The following is a 24064-nucleotide window of genomic DNA, read 5'->3' as shown; positions in this document are numbered from 1 at the left end:
TCCCCCTCAGGGACTTGTCTGCCATGTCTTTGTTGTTGGAAGAATTAAATAAAGTTGTTAATCCCCAAGAGGTCATATAGTTAATTACCCAGTAATTAAACAGAACAAAAAATGGTTTTATTAAGTTTCTCCATTACAATCACCGCCCATGGTCATTTCTCTCACGGCTTGTGGATTCACTTCCCCTTTAATCTCCTCCTGCTTCAGACCCACCAGATAAGTGATCGCCATGCAGCTTCCTGGTGAGCGTGGGAATTGTGCTGCGGTTTGTCTCACCTGGTGCATGAGGCTCCGTTGCTCCAGCTCTGAGTCCCAACTGTTCTCAGTGGTACTGGCCTCTCTCTTTCTAATGTCTTTGTGTGCCCCTGGGGCAATCTTCCGCCCCAATGTCCTCTCCTTTGTAGCCTCAGAAACTCATCTCCCATGTCCATCTCTCCTGTGTGTAACTAGGCACAGCTGTGCCTCAGCGTCCTTCCCCTTTCCATGAACTGGTTCTCCCCCCCTCTCAGGAGAGGAACCCTACTAAGGAACAGGGTTAACTATCACTCTGTTACAATGAACCTTCCCAACAAAAGTGAGGACTACCAACACACTTAAAGCTGAGTATTTCATTCTCATAGACACTTTATTTTTTCCACTTTCCTCTATCTTTGTCTCTTTTCTTCAATATCACCTATTTCCTCATTCAGTTTACCTTTCAAGACTGATTGTTACTTAACTACAGCTTATTTCCCTCCTGAGGTTTCTGTTGCTTCAGTTCCTTTTTACCCTGCCATCAAAGGTCCACCATCTGACACTTTCACTCTTCTAATCCAAGTTGTTTACTTTTTTCCTTCTCAGGGTGTTATCAAAACATATCTTGTTCTCTTTTTCCCACTATCCAGAAGAACTTCTTTCTTTAGTTTTTCCTTTATTTACTCCTGGTTTCCAGCATTCACATTTCAGTGCATTAATTATTTTTCTTCCCTATCTGTAAGCCTTCTCAATCTTTTCTCCAGACGTTTATGACCTCCTGTAGCAGGTTGGTTGGCAGAAGTTTTCAGCAGTCTGCATACTCCTGGCTGTAGGAGCCTGCAGGATGGCAGGGACTACAGCCCAGCTGTGGGCAGTAAAGCCTGATCGCAGGCTGCCTTGGAGGACTGAGCAGCTGATACAGATTAGTAGCTGGCCACAGGAAGCTAACAGCTCCTGGAGATGGGAACTTGGGTCAGAGAGGGAGCTCCCAGCTGAGAGGGAGATAGGGAGATGGTGCTTGGCTGATGGCCAATGGCCAGTATCTGGCAGCTGCAACACTGGGCCTAGGACTCTCTTAGGGTCTGGAAAAAGACCCAGGGCTACAAGGCTGGAGGCAGCAGCCCTGAGACCAGGAGAGGGAACATACATGAGAAGGAGAAGGAAGACTGAACTGCAGCACTGAGGGAGCTGCACAAAAATGGCAGCACCTTCTCAGGGTCTGCAAAGAGATCCCAGGAACATGAGTCACTCACTTATGAACTGTTTAACCTAGCAATAACTCCAAACTCACTACACCTCCATTGAAAACCACCCATGCAGTCTGCTCAAGTCCAAAATCATTGTGTATCTATCCAAAATATAAATTGATTTAATGTTCTGATAACGTGACACTCATTGCTGTGTAAAAATCAATTACAAAATAGATTAAAATCCCTTGAGGACCGTTTATTTTGTGATATTTTTCAATACTGCTTGCTGCTGGCTGGTCTAAATACTCTACCAGAACTCTTTACTCTTTTCATAGTGTTTTTCTACTGATGCTTCCAGTGACATAACTTACTGTGACTTGACACTGTGAAAAGAGCAAACTCCTTTCCACAGCTCCTAAACATTCATTTTCTGAAAGAATGGTGCCTGTAAGGTGCCTGAAGGTGGCCACTCAAATATCATTGGTCACCTTGGAAAAATCTTGGCCTAGCATCTAGGAGAAAATTTGGTTTGGCAAAATATGCATTTCCCAAGGGAAAAAAACAAAAAAACAAAAGCTCACCTCAACAGTCTCAATTTAAAAAACGCAGGCACACAATATTTGTAAGGATTACAGGGACATGAGAAAAGAAAACTGCAAGACTAAACTACATAGCATAAATGTCTAGAGAAAGTGAAAAAAAAGATTAAAAAAATGCATACAGTGTCAGCAACCTGTCAACTGAGGTAAACATCACAAAGCTCTTACAATACCCACTAATGAAATAGAAAAAGCTAATAATGACTTTATAAACCATTTTCAGATTCTCTTAAAGGGTACAAGCAAACACTGAGTGCATTAATTTGCAAACCTGAGCATGTATTTTGCATCTGAAGTTACAGAGACTGTCAAAGACACTTGAAGCAGAGAATGTGTGGTGGAATAATATATCTCTATAACTACTGCAGGGCACCTGGGGTCACTTAATGCTTAAAGTTGAGGATGAAATTACTTTAAGGATTGCATTTGTACATAATACATTTTAAGTATGTATCAAAGCGCAATGGAGCACATTTGCGCAAGCAAACAAGAAATAGCTTTGGAATTTTAAAAAAATGTAAAGAGAATGTTTATCCTAGTCAATTTCCAGCATGTCAGCTATTCCCTTTCTCATTCATACAAAACCCCACTCCTACTTGAGTAATTTATAAGCACCTCCTAAATATTTATTTCCTGTGACACGTAATCTATGACTTATCTGTAGAAGCAGGTGAAAGCCCCTTTGTAATGTCTCTGAAACCAAGATAATTTAAGTCCCATTTTTAAACCTTTCAAAACTACTTTTTTTTCAAATCTTGAAACGTAGAAACTAGATACTGTTAGGCACATAAGTGAATTTAGTCACATAAGTGCAAGTCTCTTCAAATCCTTTGAATAAACTTATTGCAGAAGGTGGGGTGTTTTTCTTCTCCTTACTGATTTTTTTGTGTGTTTCTTTTTTGTTTTGGGAGGTTCACTCTTAAGGATAAGATGATAGTATGTTAGAAAAGCATTAATTGGTTTTCAGAAATATGACCAGGGTACAATAGAATTACACTTAGATGCCTAAGTCTTGTTAGATACCTATTGGGTAGAGTAGAACCTGGCCCTATATCTCTCAAAAGTTTAAAAAGCATCTTTACTAAGAGACTTGAGAACTAACCTGGGTGATCATCTAGGAGTAATGGTTTATTTTTATTTCTCTGCCAATAGTGACAAGTAGTGAGAAGAAGGCAGCAGAGTCACAAAAAAAGAATAGACAGAGGTCCACATTCTATTCCACCTATTAGATGCCTAAGTAGACTTAGATGCCCAAGTGTGTTTTTACAGGCAAGATGTGTTTTTACAGGTACTAAACTAATGCATGTATAAACGTGCCCACTGTCATCTAACGGTTAACACTGAGTCACAAAAAAGCAGAAAGGAGAAAGAGGACCTATCAATATTTTACATTACCTGTGGGACTCAAAAGGGTGGAATGGAAATTGGCTCAGAACCTTTGACTTAGGTCCCCTCTTTACTATACAGGTACTGCGCAATTAAACCAGCTATACATGCAAAGTAGCTATCTTGCCATAAAAAGCTCCAGTAAGCTATAAAGTTTGACATAAATAATGTGTACTAATTTTAGAGCCTCGTCAGCTGATGGGGCTCCCAGCTGCAGGACTGCATTATTCTCAGCCAGGGCTTGGAGTCCCACAACTAAGGGGTTTCTAAGCCCTACTTTCTGCTGACCTTGGGTCTGGTTTCATGCACACCCAACTCTGGGAGATTATGGCAGCCACAATCCCCCAGGCCTGGGGGTTTCATCTGAAAGGCCTCTCACATGTGGGAGCTTGCTTCTTGCTAGTGCAAAGGGAGCCTGGTATTGGGCTGGCAATAAGGCCCAATTGGATCTAACATGAATCCTATAGTCATGCCTCTTGCAATGTATGTGTAGCATGGCAGGAGGTGTGACTGTAGTCCTAGTGGTGATGTCCAGCAGGCTGTTGTCAGCATCCCTGCCAGGGTCCAACCAGCTAGACAGGTTGCAGGTGTCAGGTATGCAGCAGTGGTGGCCCTGGGATGGTGCACTGATGCTGGACAGGCAGTCACTGTGCTTGGGGGGCTGGGAGGGCCCAGATGGCCATGGGTCAGCTGGTGGCCAGTGTGGTGGGCCAGCAGGGACAGTGCACTGACCAGCAGGAGCCCAGGAAGCTGGTCATCACTGCCAGGGAAATGAACTGGAGCAGCCATGGTGCAGGAGGTAGATTTGGTGAGGAGAGAGCTGCCACCTGCTACCCCTGCCCTGTGCATGCTGCTCCTGGCCAGGGAAGTGGGGCTGGCTTTTCAAGTGGGCTGCTGGCTGCTGGTAGCTGCAGCTGCAGCTAGAGCCTGGAGCTCCCCCTGGTGGTGGCAGGGGCCCATTGCAAGGGTGTAGGAAGGGGCAGCATTTTGGTGCTAAAAACAGCAAATCTGCTACCAAGTCCCTGCATGTATAGATACTTAACTGGTAGCCTTTACTTGCAAGTATTTTACTTGCAAGTAAACTGATCTGGGGTCAAATGCATGTGTAGACACTAGGGCTGTCCTAAACAGCACTGCTTCATTTTGACATCCATTTCACCATTTTGCTGGGACACTGTTTTGTTTCAAGTTTTGTTTCATTTCAGAACCACTGTTCTGTTTTATTTTGTTGAACTGTTTCGCTGTTTTGACATTTCACCTGTAGGCTACAATGGGGAAGCATGAAACTACCTATAACTTTGTCACTTCTTGCCCGATTCAGATGAAACTTGCAGGCATTCTAGGCCCTGCAGAGGCCAGGAAGCCTTCTAGCTTTCAAGGAGATAGGTACAGGGCTTTCTGGGAAAGCACACATCAGGCTGCTGATAAGCAAAACTTGTGACATGTATGACACTATGTGTGTGTTAAGGCACACCCTTGCAGGCACTGGGGCCTCTACATGTCACGGTAGTGTGCCCCAATGTGGCTTTCTCCTCCCCTACAGCCTCAGTCCAGTCTACCACTTTAAATGACAACAGGTAAAATAATAATTTAGTGAGCACTAGCACAGCAGCACCAGCAGCATCTCAGGCAGCCAAACTGTGACAGAGCCTTTCTTTCCTCTCCTGAAGGAGCTTCTTCTTCAGCAGCTGCCAGAGAACTCTCCCTGCCAACCCCAGTCCTAGGGCTTAGATGTGCCCAGTGCCCTGTATCCTTCTGGTCAGGTGCTAGAGGTGTTGGTCTAAGGACATGGCACTGGCAAACAAGGTCTTTTGGGTCAATCTAATCTCGTATCTTTTAGCATACCCGCTGAATAGTTACAGATATATATCTTAGCAAGCTTTTCATTGAAAAATCCTTCATCTGGCTGAGGAAGCACCCGCAGTTGGTGTGTGTGTGTGTGTGTGTTGTTCCTGGATGGAAGGAATAGTAAAGAAGATAGAGCAATACAGGCAAGAAAGCCAGTCAATGAAAATGGAAGTGGAGGCATCTGGGGGTAAGGGACAGGCTGGGGTGGAGAGCAGGAAGAGGGATGTAGCAGTGCAGGTAAAAATGGAGAGGTACCTGGGGAGTCAGATGTCTGGAAGGTTGTAGTGTGTCAGAATTCCAATGTCTATATTGAGTCCATCAGTTTCTGGGGTTTAGAAAGAAAGTAAAAGATATTGTGGAATCTGACTTGCTAGGCTACCAAGTAGGAAATCAAATCAAAGGTAGAAGTAGCCTTTGTTATCTAACACTCTTGAGCTGCTGGAAGATAGCTCAGTAACTGTCAGACCCCAAGGCAGAAAGCAGGGCAGTTCAAACAATGGTGGCTTTTATGCAGTTTTTCCATCCCTCCCCCCAAAGCACTGGGATTGGAAGGGACCTCAGGGAAGAATCACAGTCACTGGCCAGCTACATAGTCAATATGAGAAAAGTTTCAACTGCCCTTGTTTCATTTTGAGGCTGTTTTGAAGCCCTTCATTTCATTTAAATGTTGCTGTTTCAAGCTCAAAACAAATTGAAACAGCGTCAAAATAAAACAGCCGTCAAAATTTCAAACAGCCCTGGTAGACATCCCCAAACAGTAGTATATTAGACAGATTTTGCAGTCTTTTATGTTTCCTTGGATGGTGAGATATAATTTCAATGTGAATTTCCTTCTACCTGAGAACAAAAAAAAATTGTAATCTGAATAACTTTTTGTTAGTGGATCTGACATGCTCAATGAATAGCACAAATTCTCAATAAAATGAAGGACCATTGCAGGTACCTCATGTGTGCACAATTGCTATTGAAGCAATAGTAAAATAATAGTTATATTATGAGGTGCAGTATGGCTCAGGTTACTGTGGTAGTCTAAAATGTAGACAAACAATGAAGGAGTCCGGCACAGTCCCACAGCCCTCCCGGGGATTCAGGCCCCGGGCTGTGTCCAGTGCCCTTCTAGCTGGCAGTGGCAGCCTTCTGTCATCCTCAGTGCAGATCTGGGGGCCCTGACCCCCAGGAGGAGTCTGGCACAACTCCACAGCCCTCTGGGGGGCGCGGGCCCCCATATCTGTGCATGGGATGAAAGGAGGCACCCACTGCTGGCAAGTCACACAAGTTTTGTTTGTCAGCAACTTGAGGTGCAGTTCCCTATAAACCCCTGCACCTATCTCCTTGAACCTTAGCAGGCTTCATGTCCTCAGAAGGGGCTACAATCTCTGCAATTTTCATCCAAATCAGGCAAAAAATGACAAAGTTATAGGCATTTTCATGATTCCCCATTATAGCCTATGAACAAAACGTTGAAACATGTCAAAACAGTGAAACAGTTTGACAAAACAAAATGGAACAGTGCCTTGAAATGAAACAAAATAATGAAACAAAACACTGTCCCTTTGAAACGGTGAAACAGAAGTCAAAATGAAACGGTGCTGTTTTGCAGAGCCCTAATAGGGTTACTAGATAAGCATAATAGGGGCAGTGAAGGTGGATTTACATAGGAACAATTCAGGAATAAAATATATGAAAATGATTCAGAACACATCTCAAAGGTAGAATTATATTTTCATATTATTCACATTTATTTTTAGATTTTACAACATATTTCCTTTAGTAAAAGTTTTCAGCAGAAGGATACACAGAAAAGAGTGGGTAGGTTACATTTGTAGTTTGTTTTTTTGCCTTTTTGATGGAACTATGAGGAGGTTAGAGATGAAAGTGGTGGATGCTCATTTATAAAATAATATTTAAAAACCCTGTAATTCTCCTCTCACAGGATAGAACCTGAGTAAATCCATTAGAGTCAGTGTAGTTGTGACAGAGTAAAACTGGAAAAAGAAAGTTACTGATAATCATGACCATAATCTCAAAATTTAGGAACTCAAGCTGTAATCTTCTGTAAATGGGAGTTAAGTGGAACAAAGCACCTTTCTGCAATGTCAAGAGCTGTCTCTAAACAATAAGATACTATGAAATTATGAAAAAGCCCATAAATAGCTTGTGAATTGTGCCCAAAAATCCTTTAAAAGGTGTTCACTTGTTGATTCTCTAGTGAAAGTGTAGGGGTTATTTTTATATCCTGTCACCATAGATGTTAACAGGGAAGGTTGAAGATTTTCCCATCACTAAGAAATGGTCCTTATTGATTAACTGGTCTACATCTTTAATTCTAGGAAATAAATATTTCACTGTTTCTGTATCTTAAAGGATTAGTGAATTTTAAGAAACAAGATGATATAAGAATGTTGTCTTGTGAGGGAGAAAAAGGTATTATGACCATATAATAAAAGACTCTCCTTATCCTGGTCTTTCAAATGCCTAATATTGTATTGGTCATGCCATGGAGCTCTTTTAATACAGAAAGCTGGAACTGAAATGACCCAGTTTTTTCTCCTGTCTTGAACCATGTGTAGTCTTTTATACAGGAATTAAGAGGTACTCTACAAAGATGTAATGAATCAGTCCCAGCAGAACTATGCAATCACATACTAAGTACTACTAAGTACACATACGGGCTACAGGACAGAAGCTATAATGTTTAATGATACGCCTACAAGCATGTATATATCCATTAGGTATCCAAGCATGTATATATCCATTACATATAAAAGAATTCTTCAATGAAAGGGCATGGAAAAGGGTATGATCAGGGTGACATATGGCATTTAAACTTGAGAGAAGATTATGACAACCTGTTTCACTGCTTTCCTCTTTTTAGGATCTGAAATTAATATTTGAGCCCTAAGAATTCATAAAAGGTGCCATGATAGGGAAGATTTAACTGAAAAATACAGCACCTGAAAAAACAGAGACACATATGGTCCTGCACTCTTTAAATACAAGCATCAGGGCAGACTGGAACCCATTATGTATATGTATTTTTTACTTGCTTCATCATGTTCATCACTGTGGGGAACCTTTAGGACTCAGCCTTTGTTGAGTTTCAACTGAAAACAATGAAAGTAGAAAAGTGTAAAGAGGAAAAAAATCTTTTTTTCTCCCATTTATATAGGGTTTGCTTGCACCTCCCCAGGGAGGCTACATTTTCAGTTTGAGAAACACTTCTCTAGTAGATTGGGAATTGAGTACTCTTAATCCACTAGAGGATACAATGAACAAGCCTCCTGGAGCTGTCTTGCTTCTATTATAACTATGTTTTATTGTGTGAAAATATTTGATTTTTTTTGGGGAGGTCTAAAGAATATGGGAAAGACAATTAAAGTTTAAAGTCTGGCACAGGAGGAGTCTCAGCTGTGTGTGGTTCACACAGATAAATCATTTCCCTTCAGATTGTTCATTATGTTAGTTAGAATTACTCTCTCTAGACTCTTGTACTAAAGATAGTTTCAGATTTCACAAGAAAATAAACTAAAAGAAGAACTACCTTTTAATGCCTGCCAATAATTAACTAATATGTGATTAATTTTACCAAAATCTTTATTTCATTGTCTCTAAAATTAAAAAATGAATAGAGTGCCAGTCTTTATTCCAGAATGTCTGCCTATGAATCATTTTGTGACATAGTGTCTAAAGGAAATTATATAAAAATGAATTGCTCTGCGTTTCATTTTATTTGATTTGAACTGCTCTGATCTAGCATCTTGTGATCACTTTTAAGATATGGAATGATTGCTAAAGGCCTCTCAGTCAAAACCTATGGATCAAACACTTCCCAAAATGTCTTACCCTCAGTTCTCACTATGGTCCACAGAAGTTAACATCAGAAAAGTGTTTATGTCCTTAATGTCCAGCACAAAGTTAAACAGCTGCTTACATCAGCAAACAAAGAGATGGACAGACTGAAAACAGAACACAATGAAATGAAAGATGTTCAAAGCCCATCTGGAGTTTTGATTCTATTTGCAGATTTTAGCCCAAATTTAACTGAGATAACTTTATAGGGACATAGTCCTGGTCTCTTACTCTTCAACCTGGACCACAAAATTGGCCACTACTTTGCTCGATGTGCAGACTCAATAGCCTCATATATTGCACATTGTATGTAAATGTCCTTTGGAATTTAAATACTTTATTGTTTCCTCCATATTCTTCTACTGTATGTGCCGAGTTTACAATTAGATTGACCCAACTAGGATTAAGTACTGATATAAGTACTGATCTATGCAGCCATTCAGGGAGATTAAACTGGGTAAAAATTGTCTGGCCCCATCTATATAAGTTCACCTGAGGAGGTGAACTAAATTAGATTGGAAATGGGTTAGCACAATCTACTTAACATCTGCACTTGCTCAGAGTGCAACTTCAGGGCTGGGGAAGCCCAGCAGTTCATCCCAGTCCTGGGACTGTGCTCTTTCTACCCCCTGGCCCTGAATGGCTACTTTTACTTCACCTGATCCCCCCACCCCTGAAAGAACGCCTCTTCATGGACACAACAGCCCTTCCCAACCCTCCAACACCCCCATGGACCTGCTAACTCCACTTCCATCCTTCACCCACCCTAACTTATATAGGGTACCCCATGTGGTCCCCAGAACTAATGAACAGGGATCCTGCTTTTCTGATTAAAAAAAAAAAAATAATCCCCATTTTCATATATAAAAAGTAATCCAAAATCCACTTTTTTCCTTGATTAAAATGAAACACCACTATATATATATATAAGTGGAAAAAATGTGGATTTTGGATTACTTTTTTATACAAAAAAATGGTATTTCTTAATCAGAGAAAACCAGGATCACTGCTGCTGAATGTGTGCACAAGCTGCTCCTCGTCTACAGTCACTGGGCTTAAAGCAAGCAGTGTGATCATAGACTGAGTCTAGCGAATGTCTGCATGTACCCAAAGCCATGCTCTGCAGCCTCTCTCATGCAGTTATCAGTATTCTCCCCAGTGGTGTCTCTTGGTCTCAGCAATGACAATTCCTGATGTGTGTGGAGCCTAAAGTGTGAATGCCCATGTCCTGAAAGGGCCAGTATTTATGTTATCTTGGCATCCTAATAGTAGGGAGATCCCATACCTCACTTACCACCACTGTCTGAACATCTCACAATCTTTCATATACAGAATTTAGTCTCACAAAATGCCATTGCAATAGGAAAGTACTTCTATTCCCATGATACACATGGGAAATTGAGACACAGAGGGTGCATCCAATGTGCAAATTCTCTGGGATGGGTTTATTCTAGAGTAATTTACTCTAGAATAAACCTACCCCAGGCAAGCATCTACATGTGCAGGGAAGTGGGAGCAGCCCCAGACCCCAGCAGCAATGTCCACTGCCCTGGGCTCCTGCTGGCCACCATCCTGGCCCTGCTGACCCACAGCAGGGACCTCCACCTGACCCAGGGCCATCTTAGGCCTCACAAGCCCACTGCACCACATAGCCACCTGGCCTGGCTCCCTGTAGCTTATCAGGCCTCCTGCCACCGTGCTGCTGCTGCCTGGAACCCTTGTTGCCACCTTGACCCCAGCAGGGATGTCAGTGATGTGCTCCTGGATGCCACCTCTGGGGTCTATGTGTTCCTTGGCCTCCAGCCCCGCCACCTCTGGGCCCACTCATCCTCCGCTACTGTGGCCACCTCTTTGGCGTGGGAAAAGCCACCACCAGAGAGGCAATTCTGGAGGTATCTGATGCCCTCTCAAATGTTCTAGGTGGGGGTGGTGGGCTTCCATGCCCTTGGTTTCCCCCAGTTTTGAACTGAGCCCACATGCCAATTACCTGCCTGTCCTATAGTGACTGCCCCTACAAGTGGCAGAATTTCTACTCCATCATGTCCCAGGCCATTGTCGACCACTATAACACCTTCACACATGTGAGTACCAGCTGAGCAGGCAGTGCCCAGAACACCCATTTTTTTTGTTTGTTTGTTTTTTTATAGATGTTAGGGTTGGAAGGGACCTCAATAGATCATCGAGTCCGACCTCCTGCATAGGCAGGAAAGAGTGCTGGGTCTAGATGACCCCAGCTAGATGCATATCTAACCTCCTCTCGAAGACCCCCAGGGTAGGGGAGAGCACCACCTCCCTTAGGAGCCCGTTCCAGACCTTGGCCACTCTAACTGTGAAGAAGTTCTTCCTAATGTCCAGTCTAAATCTGCTCTCTGCCAGCTTGTGGCCATTATTTCTTGTAACCCCTGGGGGAGCCTTGGTGAATAAAACCTCACCAATTCCCTTCTGTGCCCCCGTGATGAACATATAGGCAGCCACAAGGTCGCCTCTCAACCTTCTCTTGCGGAGGCTGAAAAGGTCCAGGTGCCCCAGTCTCTCCTCGTAGGGCTTGGCCTGCAAGCCTTTAACCATACGAGTGGTCCTTCTCTGGACCCTCTCCAGGTTATCCGCATCCCTCTTGCAGTGCAGTGCCCAGAATTGCATGCAGTACTCCAACTGCGGTCTGACCAGTGCCTGATAGAGGGGAAGTATCACCTCTTTGGATTTATTTGTCATGCATCTGCTGATGCATGATAAAGTGCCATTAGCTTTTCTGACGGCTTCATCACACTGCCGACTCATGTTCATCTTGGAGTCCACTAGGACTCCAAGATCCCTTTCTGCTTCCGTGCCACCCAGCAGGTCATTTCCTAGGCATTAGGTATGCTGGACATTTTTCCTCCTTAGGTGCAGCACTTTGCATTTCTCCTTGTTGAATTGCATTCTGTTTTCTGCCCACTTGTCCAACCTATCCAGGTCTGCTTGCAGCTGTTCCCTGCCCTCTGGCATGTCCACTTCTCCCCACAGTTTTGTGTCATCCGCAAACTTGGACAGAGTACACTTCCCTCCCTCGTCCAAGTCGCTGATGAAGACATTAAAGAGTATCAGCCCAAGGACTGAGCCCTGCGGGACCCCGCTGCCCACACCCTTCCAGGTCAAAACCGACCCATCCACCACAACTCTCTGGGTGCGACCCTTTAGCCAATTTGCCACCCACTGGACTGTGTAGTCATCCAAGTCACAGCCTCTTAACTTGTTCACCAGTATGTGTTCCACAACTCCGCCCTGCCAGCCCTGACAGAGAATGAATGCTTCATGCCGGGGGTGGTGGACCTCCAGCTAGGTATGGTGGTGATGCCACTCCTTCTCATCTGAGACCCTGATTACCTGTTCCTCCCCTGGCTCATGAGGCCCTGCACTGGCCAGGTGGACTCCCCACCAGGCACACTTCAACTGGTGCCGAGGCCAGACCTGTGCCCTGGTGGAGTATGCCTTTGGACACCTGAAGGGATGCTGGCACACCCTTACTGCCCACCTTGAGATCACCAAGGCCAATAGCCTACATGCTGCATAACATCTGCAAGGCCTGGGTGGAGTTCTTCCATGAGGTCTGGGTGGAGGAGGCACAGCGGGTGGAGGACACCTGGCACCAGCAGTGCCAGCTGCAGTGGCACTGACAATGATGGGCCCCTCCCACAGAGGCCCTGGGTGAGCTGCACATGCAGCATCAGGGGCAAGGGCACTGGGTGTGAGAGGCACTGGTAGACCACCTCCTCCTGTAATCCTTGCTGTAGCTCACCTGAAACATTTCCCCTGCTCTCCCACCCTACCACACACCCCCAGCACTGTGATTACTGTGGCTAGTTCTCTGAAAAGCACTTTCTTTCCCTGCACAAACAGAGACCTCCCAAGGGACTGCAAAGGGGTAGGTGGGCCTAGGGCCATGAGCAGGGCAGTGGGCAAAATGAAGGTGACTGCCTGGGCTAGGATGGTGGCTAGCTCCTGGCAGTCCTTCTCCATGGCCTCTACTGCCCTGGCCACCAGAACAGCCTGCTGCTCCAGAGCCTCCATGTACTGCTTCTCCAAGGTCAGGAGCCTCTCCTGGAACTCCTGGTCTCCTTGAACTGGAACTCCTGGAACTCCTGGCCTCCTCCTTGTGGGCAATGACCCCATCTTCCAAGCTTGGGATTTTGCCAGGACCTCCTCAGACACAGTGACCAGTTGATCCAGCAGCTAGATCCGGTCCTGCATTAAGGCTGCTAGTGACCACGACAAAGCATCCTGTCTGCCAATTGGTGCCTCTCCCCCGTGTGCAGCTGCAGGGCCTACAGAGGTTTTTTTGTGTTTTTGTTTTTTTTTCCTGAGAGTTAGCAACATTTCTGAGATAAGATGTTTGGTACCAGGAGGCTGTGCATTCCCCACCCTCAGATCAGGAGTTGTGCATACACAGGTGCCAATAAGCCATGGTAAGACCACCAGGCAGGCCCTGGCCCACATGACTGCCAGCCAAGTCCTCTGTCCCTACTCACTCCCCAAGGGCTGGTGGGCTTCTGGGTGCTGGCCACAGGCAGCATGCCTTCCCTGCAATGTTTCCTCTAAGGAGTAGCGGTCTGTGAGCAAGCCACCTTGGTCCATGAGCATGCCACCTCAGTCCGGCATGGGACACTTTTTGAAGGGGACTGGGGGCTAGAGGCTGAGGCTAGGGGCTGGAACTGAGAGGCTGGGGGCCGGAGGCTTGGGCTGGGGGCCGGAGGCTGGAGTGGGGGGCCAGAGGCTGGGGCCAGAGCTGAGAGGCTGAGGCTGGGGCTGGGGGTCAGGATCCGGAGCTAGAGCCAGAGCCAGAGCCAGAGCCAGAGCTGGGAGCCCATCCCCAGGCTGAGGATGGAGCTGGGGCTGGGGCGGGAGCCTGGCACAGGCTCTGCCAGCTCCGGGGAAGTGCTCTGTTCCCCCACATCAGGGCTGGGGAGTGGAGCACTTCCCTGGAGCCGGTGAAGCCCGTGCCAGCCCCCCATCCCAGCCTCCATTCCTGCCTTGCCTCACCTTGGGGAGGAGTTGCTTCTTGCCCCAAGTGAGGGTCTGCCAGCTCCGGGACACTGTGGGACATGCCCCCTGAGGCCATGCCAGGGAACGGAGCAGTGTCCCAGAGCCGGCAGAGCCTCACTGGGGCAGACAGCAGCTCCTCCCCAAGGTGAGGCAAGGCAGGGATGGAGGCTGGAGTGGGGGCTGGCACAGGCTCCGCTGGCTCAGGGGAAGTGCTCCTCTCCCCGGCCCTGATGCAGGGGAGGGGAGCACTTCCCCTGAGCCGGCAGAGCCCATGCCAGGCTCCTGCCCCAGCCTCTCCTGGTGCACAGCCTTGAAAAGGCTGCGCGCAGCCACACTTCTAGTTGTGTGTGGCTGCACATGCGTGCACCTTAGAGGGAACCTTGCTCCCCTGCCCCATTCCCAGGCCAGCCTCGTAGCAACTCCTCCTGCCACAGCTCCATAGCCACTCCCCTGCCCTGCTCCTTCTGTAGGCCATTCTGTCTCCGTGCTGCCACCAAACCCACATCACCCTAGAGAGGGGACTGAAGGGCTCCTGGCTAACTGGGACATGGAGCTGCTGGTGCCCCCATCCTCTCCCTAGGGGACCTCTCTGGAGAAGAACCTTGGGACCAGTCCCTACCCATGCTGGTGCTGTGCCCCAAGCACGCCCCTGCTGAGAGTGTCCCAGGCACACCAGAAAGAGCTGTCTGTATGGACCAAGGGGTGGATGACACACCATGTCCTGCTGCTGTTGATCGCCATGGTGCCCCAGGAGCATCTGTGAAGCTGGCATGAAACCCTGTGATTCGCTGGACTGGAGGACAAGTCTGCCCTGCCCTGCAATCCCTACCACTGCCTGGAGTGCTACCAGTGTCTGCACTAAATGTCCCCAACTCTCACAGCCAAGGAGGACATAACTGTCAGCATTAATGTGTTCCTTGGTGTGTGAGAGGCCCATGCCCCCCTAGTTGTGGGAGCACAGACTGCTCAATAAAGTTTTGCACTGTCTCCCACATCTCTGCATGCTGTTGGGGCCTTCAAAGGCCTGGGGGAGCATGGGTCAGCCATGAGGGGAGGGGGGCCAGGGCCAGAACCAGGGCTGTGTCCAGGGCTAGGTCAGGAGCTGTGGCAGGGTTGGGGAACTCCCTGTCCACACTGTGGGGCTCAGGAGGTGGCTGTGGCAGGCATTCCCACCATCCCAGGTCGGTGCCCACAGGAGGCAAGGGCATGCGGCTCCCAGCTGGAGTGGGACACAGTGGTTAGAGGCTGGCTACAGGTGGTCAAGGGTGCTGCTGGGCATAGCAGATGTCTGCATCACCCAGCACAGTGCAATGTCTTGGATTGGGCAGCCACACAGTGCTGTGGTGCCAGGGACTAGTGCCCAGGCCTGGGCAAGCTGATGCAGCTGGCCTGCAGCCTCTGCTGTGTGATGCAGTGGCCAGTGGCTGAATAAAGGTGATCCTGGGCTCTGGAATGCCATTAGGCTTTTAAGGCCCTGAGACTGGAGAAGCTCCCAGCCCCAGGGCCTTTGGGCTGGGCTGAGGGAGGCCCACTGATGGTGGGGCTGACCAGGAGCAAATTTGTATTTTTGCCTTTGCATTTGCAAATTTGCAGACTTGCTCCTTGTCAATATCTACACTAATCATGAGTAAATTTGCTCCTTGTATTTACTTGTAGATGTGGATGCTTACTACTCAGTAAGTTAGTCCACTGCACAGTCAAGTGTCTTGTGTAGATATGTCCAGAAAGATGAAGGGACTTAAGCAAGGTCAAACAAGTAGTCTGTGACAAATCAGGATCTTATTTACCTTCAAATCTGATCCTCTAATTCTTAATCAGATTATAGCTATGGTCAAACTATTTCTAAGATGAGCACTAGATTTTGCTAGTCTTCTCTGTTTGTCAAGACACAACTCCAGTCAACACTATCATTTTGTCCAGGCAAATAACATGATGACTATTAGAGCCATGTTAAACAGTAGCATTTCATTTCAACTTCTATGTCGCTGTTTTGACAGGACAGTGTTTCATTTCAAAAGCACTGTTCTGTTTCATTTAATCGAAACTGTTTTGGTGTTTCGACGTTTCGACCATATGCTATAATGGGGAAGCATTAAACTGCCTATAACTTTGTAATTTTTTGACATATTTGGATGAAAAGAGCATGAATGATAGACCCTTCCTAGGGCATGAAGCCCACCAATTTTCAAGGAGATAGGTTCAGGGGGTTCTGGGAAACTGCACCTCAAGCTGCTGACAAACAAAACTCATGACATGGGTGACACTGTGTGTGTGTTAAGGCATGCACTCAGGGGCACTGGGGCCTCTACATGACATGGTAGTTTGCCCCAATGAGGCCTCCTCCTCCTCCTCCACAGACTCAGTGTGATCCACCACTTTAAATGACAACAAGTAATGAAATAACTTAGTGAGCACTAGCACAGTAGCATCAGCAGCATTTCAGGCAGCCAAACTGGGAAAGAGCCCTTCTTTCCTCTCCTGCAGGAGCTTCTTCTCCAGCGTGTGTGTTAAGGCATGCCCTCACTGTGTCCTTCCCCCCTCTTCCCCTTTCCTCTCCTTCCTTTCTGGTTCCCTGCAGGCAAGCCCAGCTTCAGCTTCAAGACTCAAAACGTTTTGATTGGTCTTGTTGCATTTTGAGGCTGTTTTGAAGCCCTTCATTTCATTTCAATTTTGTTGTTTTGGGCTTGAAATGAGTTGAAAGACTGTTGAAACTAAACAGCCAGCAACATTTCACACAGTCCTACTGACTATCTGTCTGCACAATGAATAAATATAGGCATAGATCATAGAAATAAGTATATGCTACTGATCCAAATCTACAAGACAGAACAAAATTAACTCTTGCAAATAAATGGAAGCTCAAATGTTAATAAAACTTTAAAACAGTAGTCCTAAACCAGGCACAGCTAATGCAGGCATCTGCAGCTTGCTCCTGCTGCAGATGCTCCTAATTTGACTCCACAAGAGACAGGTAAAGTATGTCAAACTGGAGGTGGTGGCAGTAGCAGCCGAGTTAAGAATCACTGAAGCAAGCCAATGCATGCAACGATGGCTTTTAACCAGAATAGTTATGGAGGGGTGCTGTGAATCTAACGATGCTGGGAGCTGTTTCTCTAAAGTTATTATCATCTTATGTAAATATCCTGATCTTGAACCAAAGGCAGTTTATAAATTTTAAATCTATTTAAAATCACAGATCATTGTTGCCCAAGTATGAAGGACACAATTATAAATAGGGAAGTAGCAACGAAACAGACAGCTGGAATATTTTATTTTGGCAAATCAAGGTAGCAAAAAGAACAGTTTAAACTTAAACTTTTTTAAAAGGATAAAAAACCTTATTGAATGTTCTCTGTTTCTAATTGAACAAACTTGTATCACTCCATGTACAATTAAAACAACTGATGTGTACTGAATCCCTTCTGATTCAGTACACTTAAAACACTATTTTACAAGACAGAGAAGAATTCCAGGATAAAGGTAACTAATGCATGATAAATGCCTAGACTTACTATTTTATGCAGACTTGAAATGTTTGGTTAAGGTGTCTGAAAAATGAATAGATTCCTTTTGACTGGTCAGCTAATATTTCCAGGTAAATGTATTAAAAATAAACAATTTTTTTTCTTAGGATTTGTACTTTTGAATAGAAGTCCTCAGAAAATGAAATCAGGTTGAATGTGAACCATACTGACTAGAAATATAAGAGCAGATAATTTTTTTAACTGCTATTTATTTAGCAGTTTATTTAACTGAGAATTTATTTAACTGCTATAGGCAACAAGATCAGGAGAAATAAAAAGGGTAGAAGTAATTGGTGAGCAACTCACTTGTCCTACGATTGATGAAGGAGGGAATAAATATATAAAAAAAACTTAGCAAAGTCAGGTGTCTGAAGAAGTCAGATTTGGATGAAGTATTTGTACTGGAGCACTGCCTGTGTCAACTATCATATAATTAAACTGAACAAACAAAATGATTGAGGAATCATTACCTGAGGAAAAAAGGCAAGCCTACTATTACTATAGGCAGGGTCAGTTTTGTTTGTCGTAAGTAGAAAGCTGCTTGTGTGGAATCTATTCTATTTAGCCTAAAATTCAAATACAAAAGATGCTAATCTTGAGTAAGGTACTGGAACGACCAGAATAAAAGTCCACGTAATGTTGTCAGACACAGCTTATTCTTCCCAGAATCATACAAATGTCCATTACATAATTTTTCTATGTAAGTTACATATAAAATGTAAACAAGTTATGAATTATTTGCTAGCAAGACTCAAGCAATTGATGCTCAGTATGCAAAATCTATAGTTTGATAGAGGCTCTTAAAATACAGTATAGATATTTGCAAAATAGAGCAGTCCCATTAAGATATTCTTCCTGTGCCATAATGTTCTATTAATAATGTATGTATCAAAGCTTCAAGTAATCTCTTTATTAATAAATAATTTGAATATTAAGTCATAGTTTTTCTTCCTATTAAGATGTCTTGGTCATAGTTACTAAAGCAATGAAAGTATTTCATAAAATAAAGTTTAAATCCCATGTGAGCAGAAATATATAATTAGCAGTGACTTGTATAAATCTCCCAAATACATTCCTTCTCTCAATTAGAACAACCCCCTGGCCCACAACTTTAAACCATAGATAATTAATTGATTTCCATTTACATATACTTTCTTCATGGTTTTTCTATACATATTATGCATGTACAGATGACATGTATGATATCATAAGGGTTATTATCTTTTAAAGGCAAACAAAAAGCAAAATGTACCATAACTGGTACCTCTTAGTGGAAAATGAATTTATAGCTCACAAATAAATCTGCCTTACTTCTTTTTTTAATTTTTTTTACAGGGATATGCATAGTCTAATAAGGAGAATGCCGTGACCGTTGTCTTTCCTGATTCATCAATTGGGCCCAATCCTTTATGCGTACAATATACTTTGGGTGATAAACACATTATCTTTGAAAACTCTTGGCGCTCTGGTGTAGTGCCCGAAGACTGGAAGAAGGCCAATGTGGTGCCTATCTTCAAGAAAGGGAGGAAAGTGGATCCGGCTAACTATAGGCCCATTAGCCTGACTTCTATCCCGGGGAAGATCTTAGAAAAGTTTATTAAAGAGGCCATCCTTAATGGACTGGCCGACGCCAAAATCTTAAGGGATAGCCAGCACGGGTTTGTTGTGGGTAGGTCTTGCTTGACCAATCTCATTTCCTTCTACGACCAGGTGACCTATCACCTGGACAAGGGAGAAGAGATTGATGTCATATATCTTGACTTCAAAAAAGCCTTTGACCTGGTTTCCCATAATCACCTCTTAGAGAAACTGGCCAATTGTCGCCTTGGGTCCTCCACGATCCACTGGCTGGAAAACTGGCTCCGGGGTCGGACCCAGAGGGTAGTAATTGATGGAAGTCACTCATCGTGGTGTCCTGTAACCAGTGGGGTCCCCCAAGGCTGTCCTTGGACCCATACTGTTCAACATCTTCATTAATGATGTGGACACTGGAGTCAGAAGTGGACTGGCCAAGTTCGCCCATGACACCAAACTTTGGGGCAAAGCATCCACACTAGAAGACAGGTAGGTGATCCAGGCTGACCTGGACAGGCTCAGCAAGTGGGCGGACGAGAATCTGATGGTGTTCAACGCCGATAAATGCAAGGTTCTCCACCTTGGGAAGAAAAACCAGCAGCATCCTTATAGACTCGGCAGTGCTATGTTGGCTAGCATTATGCAAGAAAGAAACTTGGGGGTCATCATTGACCACAAGATGAACATGAGCCTGCAATGCGATGCTGCGGCTAGTAAAGCGACCAAAATGCTGGCTTGCATCCATAGATGCTTCTCAAGTAAATCCCGGGACGTCATTCTCCCCTTGTACTCGGCCTTAGTGAGGCCACAGCTGGAGTACTGCATCCAGTTTTGGGCTCCACAATTCAAAAAGGATGTGGAGAAGCTTGAGAGAGTCCAGAGAAGAGCCACGCGCATGATCAGAGGTCGGGGAAGCAGACCCTACGATGACAGGCTGAGAGCCCTGGGGCTCTTTAGCCTGGAAAAGCACAGGCTCAGGGGTGATCTGATGGCCACCTATAAGTTTATCAGGGGTGACCACCAGTATCTGGGGGAACGTTTGTTCACCAGAGCACCCCAAGGGATGACAACTAGGTCGAATGGTCACAAACTACTACAAGACCGTTTCAGGCTGGACATAAGGAAGAATTTCTTTACTGTCCGAGCCCCCAAGGTCTGGAACAGCCTGCCGCCAAGGGTGGTTCAAGCGCCTACACTGAACACCTTCAAGAGCAAACTGGATGCTCATCTTGCTGGAATCCTATGAACCCAGCTGACTTCCTGCCCTTTGGGCAGGGGGCTGGACTCGATGATCTTCCAAGGTCCCTTCCAGCCCTAATGTCTATGAAATCTATGAAATCTATGAAACAATCCAGAATTAAGAATCATATAGAAATAATAGACAAATTCGGCTGGGGAGATCTTCTAGTCCAAACCCCTGCCGAAGACTGGATCGTCATTGTCCATTTGTCTAACCTGTTTTTAAGAAAGTGATGGAGATTCCAGACCTACAGGTATTTTTCAATGCCTAACTACCTTCATAAGAAAAAGTTCTTACTAATACTTAACCTAAATATCCATCACTGTAGTTTAAACCCATTATTTCTTGAGCTGTGCCCAGGGGAAACAGAGAAAACTTACCACCATTATTTTGTATTTGAAGATTATCAAATCTGTACTCAGTTCTTTTATCAAGGCTAAATAATCCCAATTCTTCCAACTTTTTCCTCATGTATTTCCTTAAACTCTGCTTTTTTTTTGTTGTTCTTTTCTTGACTCTCAACAATTTTTCCATATAAGTCTTAAATGTAGTGCTCAAAACTGGACATAAGGCATGTCTACTCAAGACTCTTTACTGTACAATTGAGCTAATTACAGTAAATCCCTGTTATCCAGCATGAGTGGGGCATGGTGGGGTACCAGGTATCTAAAAATGCTGATTACCTGAAGAGCGCAGGTTTCTGGATAGACACAGAACAGGGGAGCGGGGAGGAGGAGAGGAGAGGAGGGGAGTTGGCAGTGGCCACACACGAAGCAGCAAAAGAGCAAGGTGGTGGATGGCAGTGGCAGCTTTCCCTACGTACAAGCTTTCCCTACCCCCAAGTCCTATTGACTGGCCAGAAATCCTGGTTAGTAGAGTGTTCCAGATAGCAGAATGCCGGATAAATAGGGATTTTACTGTACTGTGTAGTAAGCATCACTGTCTACACGTGCTGACCATTACTGCATAATAATCCTTCTAATTCGCAACTAATTTGCTACCTGTAAATGCAAATAGCAAATTAACTGTTGAGTAACTAATACACAATAAAGCAGGTATAACAGCCAACCGGGAGCAACAGGGGACAAGATATTGCTCCCTGCCTCTAGGAGCTGCCTGCTGCCAGAATGGGTTCCACCACCAGAGACTGGGCAGGGACAATTTTCCATGCCCCAGCAGCAGGGAGCTCCCAGCCCCTGGTCGAGATTGTCCAGCCCTGTGTCCTGATCAGGGGGGCATTTTTCTTGCGTGGGCTCTGCCACCAGATCCCACCCCAGTAGCAGGTAGCTCCTGGATTCAGGGAGTAATCTCCCACCCCAGCCAAGAGAGCTGTCTCCTGGCACTGTGCTCCCTGTCAGCCCCTGGGCTAGCACCTAGGGGGAACCTAGAGCTCCCCCTGGCTGTTGCAGGGGGCCAATGCAAAGCCAGAGGGGGCAGAAGCAGACTACTGCCAAGAGCAGAAATTCTGCTTCTGAAACCCTCCACATGTAGACACCTGCCCAGAGTGGGTTTGCTGTAGAGGAAGTTTACTCTACAGCAAACCCACGCCATAGCATTTGTACATGTAGATGTGCCCATAGTACTCCAAATGAGGTCTCATCATTTCTGAAAATAAAAACCATTTTGCAGGACTTGCCTATGGCACTACCCATTAATATCTCCCAGTATGCTACTAGATTTTTTGCAGTGATGTTACACTGTTAACTTATATTCAACTTCAAACACTGTCTAGTCCTTTTCTGTAGTACTACAATCTAGTCAGTCTTGCCCTGGTTTGTATTTGTTCATTTTATTTATCATTCTTAGGGGTAGTACTTTGTATTTGTCCTTATTAAATTTCATCCTATTTTTTTCAACCCACATTTCCAATTTATCAAAGTCATTTTGAGTTCCTATCCCGTCCTTAAAAAACAGTGTCTGCTACTCTACTCAGCTTGGTATCTAACTGTGCACTCATTTTCATCCTAAAAGCTATTGTTGAAAATACCTGAAAGTATTAGTCACAGGACAGGCCCCATGGGATATAACTCCATACTGCATTCCAGTTTGATATCCAGCTGTTGATTATTATTCTTTGAGCACAGTTATTCAACCAGTCCTATGCTTAGTTTTAATGGTTTCATCTAAGTTGTATACTTTTTATGAGAATGCCACAGGAAAAAAAAGTATCAAAGGCCTTTCTAAAGCCAAAGTATATTACATCCTGTGACCTTCATACCATCCACCAAGATTATCAGTGTCACATAGAAGGAAATCAAAGTTGGTTAGGCATGACTTACTCCTGGTAGTCCACACTGGTTGTTCTTTATCACCTTCTTATACTTTAGGTGCTTATAACTAGTTTGTATGGTGATATTGTACCCGCCTCTGCTCTGTTATACGTTCCCGCACCACCTTTGCCCGAGCAATTGATCTTGCTTTCCAGAGGCCTATGTGTGGACCCCAGAGGGTACCTTGGCTGTCATCAGGGAAACCCCCTAACTCGCCTGCCGCTACTTTGAATGGATCCTCAGTGGAGGGGGTCCTCTTTGAGGATGCCTCCAGGGCCATCATGCACCTCGGTGGGTGCTCACAGGGCTCCAACCATCCCTACACCCTGGCCAAGCGCCACCCTTTGAGATGGGTCTCCCAAGTCTATTTTTCAGCTAACCCCTACTGGTATCTCCCCTGATCTCCATGTTGCCTCTCAACGGTGATCACCCGGGGTCCTGGCCAGGCTCTAGTAGGAGGACAGGGAGACCCTCAGGTTTCAGGCGTGCCTTCCCCAGTGCCCTTAGTCCTCAGTGCCTGCTGGTGGTAGCTCCCAGTGTGCCCTTGCGTGACCTCTCTCTCTCTTCCACAAGATCCTCACCCCCCCTGCCTAGTGCCAAGGACTCTGCTGGTCTACCCTAACAAAAAGGGACCATGGCACATGCCTTGATCCTCAACCCCTATTCCCAGAAACACCCGATGTGACACAAAATAAACAAAACCACCACCATGTCTACTGGTGAGGCGTGACCATGAAGAAGGAAGGGAGGGAGGACCCCAAAGGAGAATAGAGTACCCCTCCCCATGGGAACTCCATATACCCCTAGCTCCTCAGTGCCCTTAGACCAGAGCACCTTCCGAGTTGGGGCCTGTGCTCTCGCCCCAACCGGGGTCCTTTTCTCTCTTTCCCCAGGCTCTGCCTCTACTTGGAGCAGCAGCCCCGTTGCCTGTGGTCAGGGGTCTCCAGCTGGCTGTTCCAGGGGTCACTGCGGGTCCCTCTGCTGGCTCCCTCAACTCCCGCTGGGCTTCTCTGGCTCAGGGTTTCCTGCTGCTCCCACTGCTGTTGCTGCAGCTATCACAACCGGCGCTTCCACCGGTTTCCCCTCTGGCATCTTCAATCCCTGCTGTTCCCCGTCTCAGGGATCTCCTGCAGCTCCCACTGCTCCCACTGCTGCAGCAGCCACTGCTGCTACCTTTGCCAGCCTCTCCGCTGGTGTCTTCAGCCCCCGCTAGTCTTCCCCGACTCCAGGATCCCCTGCCACTTCCACCACCGCGGCTACCATTGCCGCCACTAAGCTGTCACCACCACTGCTGGCAGCTGGCAGCTAGCCACCGCGGCTGCACACCTTC

Source organism: Alligator mississippiensis, chromosome 1, assembly GCF_030867095.1.
Source record: "Alligator mississippiensis isolate rAllMis1 chromosome 1, rAllMis1, whole genome shotgun sequence".
NCBI lineage: Eukaryota > Metazoa > Chordata > Crocodylia > Alligatoridae > Alligator > Alligator mississippiensis.
The sequence above is the reverse complement of the archived record's forward strand: the minus strand, read 5'-3'. Positions refer to the sequence as shown.